General features: G+C 29.3%; 1 long non-coding RNA gene across 1 annotated transcript; it reads left to right on the forward strand.

The window, feature by feature from the left end:
* Positions 1 to 219: 219 nt before the first annotated feature.
* LOC134279727 (uncharacterized) lies at positions 220 to 3,662 on the forward strand. Its single transcript, XR_009994742.1, has 3 exons — positions 220 to 838; positions 2,116 to 2,181; positions 2,407 to 3,662. It is a non-coding gene; the product is annotated as an uncharacterized LOC134279727 (long non-coding RNA).
* Positions 3,663 to 7,258: the final 3,596 nt, after the last annotated feature.

A 7,258-nucleotide genomic window follows, 5' to 3' on the forward strand; every position in this document is an offset into this window, starting at 1 on the left:
AACTTCAATGAATGAAAAGATTGACTATATGAAAGAAAGCATGGTAGTTTATCCGGTTGCCATGGAAACGGGACTAGAAGGTGTAAATTATAGTGGATTTTGCTATTTATCAATAATATCAAAAACGTATTTACTAGACAAAGCTGTTTATGTTCATATTTTTTTATATCCTTCATGACAATCAAAACTATGTAAAAAAAATAGCCAAGGTCACAAAAATTTTACAATTTCTAATTTTCTGATGCCCAAAAAGTGAATAATTAGTCCTCGTTACCTCCCTTGTTAGACTTAATATTTAAAGACTTTGACAAGTGATGTGAAAATTCTAGTAGGAAGATTTAGATTCAAGAAATGTTATTTTGCAAATATCATTTAAAACATTTATGGGTAAATGAAAAATAAACGTTTTATTACACTATAAAGTTGGTCAAAATGTGCTTTTTCTCTATCCGAGTTATTTCCCTTGTTGGAGCTCTTCGGCATTGAAGAATAGAAAATGTGTAAATTGTAAACAAGATGGCAGACAATGAAATCTGCAGTTTTTCTTCTTGTTTTGAAACATCTTGTTCAGGAAAATTCTACCTCAAGAGACTCAGAATTTGATGAAAAACAGTTGACAAAGTTGGGATAATCTTTAAGAAAAGCCAAAGGGTTGATCTGGACATGATGAGTATTAAACGTATAGCTACTCGTAGAAAAGAAAAGATGAGGAAATCAGGGTGGTATGGGGGCGAAGGCCGAGAGGATTTAAGCTGTTCCCTTCAAGATGTCTTTGAAATAGAGATCGAGAGATAAATGTAGTGGTGTGGTAGTCTCCGACCGATCCCGATTACAATGTGTAAGTATTTTTTTTATTCATAATTCTATTCAGGTATCACATGTACCTGCATGGTAGCTGATAATCCGAGATTCCTCTGACTCTAACCCCCGCTTTTATATTGTGACTTGTGCGCACAAGTATAATGAAATATAAGACAAAAAAAAACAAACAAAACCATGAAAACTTGGATGCACAGTTGCACATATTACATGTACATGACATTGAATCAAATACTACTGTGCAATATATGTGCCCGTTTTGGGTACTGGTATTTTATTTTCTATAAAAATCAGTACATATTTGAAGAAAATTGTTTGTATGAATTTATTTTTCCAAATTATAATATGCTTGTGTCCAATCTATTTTTACAAACAGGATTTGTAGAAATCATACCTCAGAAATATTAAACCTTTGACTTATGACAATGATAACTGAATAGTGTGTTAGATTTTTTGAAATTTTAAGCAATATCAGGACTGTAGAATATTTTAAAGAATTGATTAAAAAAGTGTAAGTGTAAAATTATGAAAGTACATGCAGACATCCAGATTTACAGATGCTAATAGTGTTCAGATCTAAGTACATATAATTTGTCATACTATTGTGAAATCATTTTTGGGACCTTGATACAATGAATTTATTTGCTCTGCAAGGTGATGTATTGTAAAGTAGGAAAAGAAATATATCCAAGGGTGTTAGAATATGGCAACTCCATTTGTACTTTCCAAGATGCAGCTTTCTGTCTCATAATTTTATTTTACTGATCACTGTTTTTCAGCTATATATTGCAGGCATATCAATCTTGCACACATTTTAAATATGAATAGTTTTAGTTTGACAATATTGATCTGTACAGATAAGATCATTCTGATGCTGTGTACTTTACATGTCAAGGACATATTGTACAAATTAAAAATAGTCGCATTAAAGAAGAAAATAAATTATACCACATTACGTTAGTATCCATAAAACATGTATGTTTTATTACAATTAATTTATGATTATATAGATACATTTTATTTTCCACTTTAGAAATTAATTGTTGTCAAATTCATTTCTACTCTTAGTTTCTATATCTCAGGCAATTTGTCCAAACTGCAGAAAAGCTTTATATGTAAATTGAAAAAAAAAGCTTGATGACAACATTAAATTCACTCCTTTATCAATCATTCCTCTTGATTCAGAAAATTTTCAGGATAACATGTAATTATTAGGTACATGTAATATATATATGATGTTCAGGATTTTAACCCAAACTTTCAAATTAAAAAATAATTTTAAATTGATCATTGCAGCACTTGCAAGATTTTCCTAATGAAGATTCTCAGGATTACAGATCTTCTAGCAAGGAAACCACACAGGTACATGTAGTGTGTATTAAGTTGCATGGATTCATGGTGACTTAAGACATGATTGCCACAACAATGCATAAAGGGAGATAATAATGTTTATAGGTTGAAAATGTATATTTTTTATATATAGCAAATTTTTAAGATTCCAGTTTTAAGTTTTTGAAACAATTTTAAATGTATTTTTATCCAAAGTGACCAAAAATTAATGTTATTTTTTTATTTTCATGTGAACAGATAGAGATGACCAGAGCAGAGGACATACACCCCCCCCCCCCCCCAAAAAAAAAAACAATATACAGTGGACTGGAAGTAAATTTTACATGAAAAATACAAAGTAGGAAAAATAACAGAAAGAAAAGATGATCCAGTAAAAGTTGTCACTGGTGCAAGATGGACATAGAGATGGTTTTCTAATGGTCATTACTCATTACTAAAATCCACAGCAAATCAATACTGCAAGGCTGAGCTACTTTTCAAACTTACACAAAAGGACATAAAGAAATGTGAATTCGAGGAAACCAAGCTTACATCAAATGAGAGAATATGAAGGAACAAATTTTAGCAAAATTTTTTTTTTAAGCAGGGCATCTGTTTTCCTTAGAGAATATGTGTATTCTAAATTGATTTCTTGTATTTTCAAAAAATGTCACTGTTTAAGTGAAGCATACATTCCAATTTATGTCTTGTTTATTTTTTTCTAGAAAAGCAGTTTTATGCAAAGAAGCAGTTTCTTCCCTTTTTATATACACTCTCTGCAGGAGAGGTGGTATACTGATTTATTATATACCCCCACATGGGCTCACAAATTTAGAGTTTTATATTGGCAGGCTTCACACAGTATGTTATGGATGATTAGAATATATATGAATACATTTTAACAAAACTGAGAATAAGATTAATTGTGAAACACTGATTCCCCCATACATTGCAGCTTATGTCAAGACTCCCACGAGGTATCCCAAGAAAGGTCTTGCCACAAGTAAAACACTTGTGAAATATGAAAATCTAGTCCAACTTCAAAAGTTGTGGTTCTTAGGTTAAAGTTTTTTTAAGTCGGTCAATGTCTAAGGTCAAAGTCAAATGGTTAAAAATATTTATACCCATTAAAAGAACATAGCATACATGTAACTGATCATCTGAATATGCTGATAAGCAATGTGGTAATAAAAATTAATTCCACAATATTTAGCATATAAGGTCATTTAAACAAATTTGGCTGCCTTCCCCCAACAGACTAACTAAAATTCAAAACTTTTTTTACATTGCAAGACAGGATGGTTTTCTTTTTTATCCATCTTATCTCGTCAACAAATATTATGAAATTTTCTGGGAAAAAGATTTTACAACCTACCTAACGAGGCGACTTAATAATTTTACCCTGAGCTGGGAGAGGGCAAACAAACATTATAATCAAGATGGTCTTGCCAACTTGTTTTGACATTATATTGTCTGACCTACTTTCATATTTTCATAAAATACTTTCATATCATTTATTAAATATGAGTTTGCCTTTTTACTTTAATTATACATTTTAAAAAATTAACCATAAAACAATTGTTTTGAATTTGAACATATTTTAGTGAATAAATCAAAAGGATTGGACACAATTACAGGCCATTAAAAGATTTGTAAGAATTTTTGGAAACTCACTTGTTTTATTTCATATTTAGATTAAAATAACTAGAAGCCTGATTTGTTTCCATGGCAACATTTTATTTTACCTGTCACTGAGTTAATTTCAGAAGTTCTATTTAATTATTGAAAAGAAATTTAAATACTTGACATATATTCATACTACATAACAATTTGTTCAGTTTGGTAAAACATGTTCTTAGATGATCTTCTCTGTTATTTGTGATTAATGGAGGGGGGGGGGGTTGTTCATGCAATAATTTCTAGAAAGCTGTACATTTACCCATTAATTTATTAATTTTTTTTAATTCTCACAAAACATTAGAATATTAAGTTTATTTAATGATACATGGTTACAAATATATCGGTTGTCAAAATGGTGAAAAATTTCATTGAATATGACTAAAAAAATCAATTTTGGCAAATTGTCAATTTTCATGCAATAATTTCTAGAAAGTTTTTGATTTACCCATTAATTTTTTTTATTCTCACAAAACCTTAGAATATATAGTTTATTAAATGATACATGGTTACAAATATATCAGTTGTCAAAATGGTGAAAAATTTCATTGAATATGACTAAAAAAGTCAATTTTGGCAAATTGCCAATTTTCATGCAATAATTTCTAGAAAGTTTTTGATTTACCCATTATTTTTTTTTTATTCTCATAAAACCTTAGAATATATAGTTTATTTAATGATACATGGTTACAAATATATCAGTTGTCAAAATGGTGAAAAATTTCATTGAATATGACTAAAAAGGTCAATTTTGGCAAATTGCCAATTTTAATGCAATTATTTCTAGAAAGTTTTTGATTTACCCATTAATTTTTTTTATTCTCATAAAACCTTAGAATATATAGTTTAATTAATGATACATGTTTACAAATATATCAGTTGTCAAAATGGTGAAAAATTTCATTGAATATGACTAAAAAAGACAAATTTGGCAAATTGCCAATTTGCTAACAGCCTTAATGCTGCAATGAAAATTCGCTAAATCTTCATTCAAATATCTTTGAATGAAATTAATTTCTTAGATTTAAGTAATATGAGCTCACATAATATAATTTTCATGTGAATTTTTCTAATTAATTGAATGTGCACAAATTTAATTTAAAACAGAGTAAAATTTGCTTAATCAGAGGGTTCTAAATATAACATCCCTGTTACCATGGCAACCAAATTGAAAAGTTAGACTTTAACATCATATTTATTAAAGACATACCAATTGTAGTAAATGGTGTGAATTTCAGCTAAATCGGAGATATGCCATGTCCACGACCCTATTTAAAATTTTGATTTTTATAGAGAATTGATATTAATAGTTAATCATAAAACACGTTTAAAACCTTATTTTGAAGAAAATCAACATAAAATACCGTAGGGTATATTATTTACAGCAAGTTGTACACATGATGAGGTCAGATTTACTTGCCGAATGAAAACGCTACATGTTTACCTGACCTGCTTTCGACTGCATATTATGCAATAACCCCGGTATATAGTCTAGTCAAATTATCAAATTTTCCATCAAAATGTGAACTAATTGCAACAGTATCAAAACTTAGTTTTAATCAATCTATGATATGGTCTGAATATATAACGAAAAGTTTAGAAATATTTATACATGGGAAAATTGAAAAATTGGGGTCATTATTGGGACATATTGTGTTCACTCTGATTAAGTGTTAAACGAACAATGTAAAGTAGAGACTTCTATACTGGTTAAAAAAAACATGTTAGTAGGGAAATAAACTTAACTGAATAAACTGAATTGGTAAAATATTAAATATTGGTCACTATATGTGTTGGTTGCCATAGAAACAGTATAAATTGAGAATATCACCTACTTTTGAACAATGAACCTTTACAAACACGAATACAGTCACTACGTTAGTTTACACGCATATTCAAAATGCATTCTTTTGCCATAAATGCATCAAAGAAATTATATAGAATATTTATGTAAATAGGTGGTAACCATAGATACATTATAAATGAATTTTACATGAAAAATGTCGGTATTCAGCAATGCTAAGTATAGCACAAATATACTCAATCACCAAAAGTTAAGAAACAATAAAAATGTTTTAATTCTTATGAAAGGTAATATCCGAAAATAATTAGGAGCAGATTTAGAGGGGTCAGGGGACAACCCCCAATAAGAATTTTTTTTGATGAAAAAGTAGCAGCTAATGCCCCCCCCCCAAAAAAAGAAAAAAAAACTGAATCCCTCCTGTAACTGGAAGGTTTTCCCCGTATACATGTATGTAGAAAATTGTGAGAAGATCTCATAGAACCCCATTCCTCCCCGAAATAGATTTATATGTTTTTATTCTGGATTAGGTAGGTTGTTAATTTTTTTGTGTCAAACAATATTCTGAAATCTGAAAAAAAAATTTACGCACAGCAAAGCTGTTCCCCATAGAATACATTGTAGTTGTGTTGTCCACCCTTCAGAAAATTTTATTTCAACACGTGACACCAGTTTTGAGTCCCTGCAATATGATTGGTTGGTAACTTGTATAAAATGTTCAGAAATAAAAAAAAAAATACTCTGTTTACATCAGTATCTTAAAATGCTTGTTCACTATAATATCTTCCGCTTTTAAAGACGGGTTCACAATAAAACTAATTAAATTTTATAAAGAAAAATAGAAAAAGTAGTTGTAATACATGATTTAATAGTTAATCATAAAACACGTTTAAAACCTTATTTTGAAGAAAATCAACATAAAATACCGTAGGGTATATTATTTACAGCAAGTTGTACACATGATGAGGTCAGATTTACTTGCCGAATGAAAACGCTACATGTTTACCTGACCTGCTTTCGACTGCATATTATGCAATAACCCCGGTATATAGTCTAGTCAAATTATCAAATTTTCCATCAAAATGTGAACTAATTGCAACAGTATCAAAACTTAGTTTTAATCAATCTATGATATGGTCTGAATATATAACGAAAAGTTTAGAAATATTTATACATGGGAAAATTGAAAAATTGGGGTCATTATTGGGACATATTGTGTTCACTCTGATTAAGTGTTAAACGAACAATGTAAAGTAGAGACTTCTATACTGGTTAAAAAAAACATGTTAGTAGGGAAATAAACTTAACTGAATAAACTGAATTGGTAAAATATTAAATATTGGTCACTATATGTGTTGGTTGCCATAGAAACAGTATAAATTGAGAATATCACCTACTTTTGAACAATGAACCTTTACAAACACGAATACAGTCACTACGTTAGTTTACACGCATATTCAAAATGCATTCTTTTGCCATAAATGCATCAAAGAAATTATATAGAATATTTATGTAAATAGGTGGTAACCATAGATACATTATAAATGAATTTTACATGAAAAATGTCGGTATTCAGCAATGCTAAGTATAGCACAAATATACTCAATCACCAAAAGTTAAGAAACAATAAAA

Source organism: Saccostrea cucullata, unplaced genomic scaffold, assembly GCF_032062105.1.
Source record: "Saccostrea cucullata isolate Sc308-1 unplaced genomic scaffold, CSIRO_AGI_Scuc_v1 ctg5486, whole genome shotgun sequence".
NCBI classification, from domain to species: domain Eukaryota; kingdom Metazoa; phylum Mollusca; class Bivalvia; order Ostreida; family Ostreidae; genus Saccostrea; species Saccostrea cuccullata.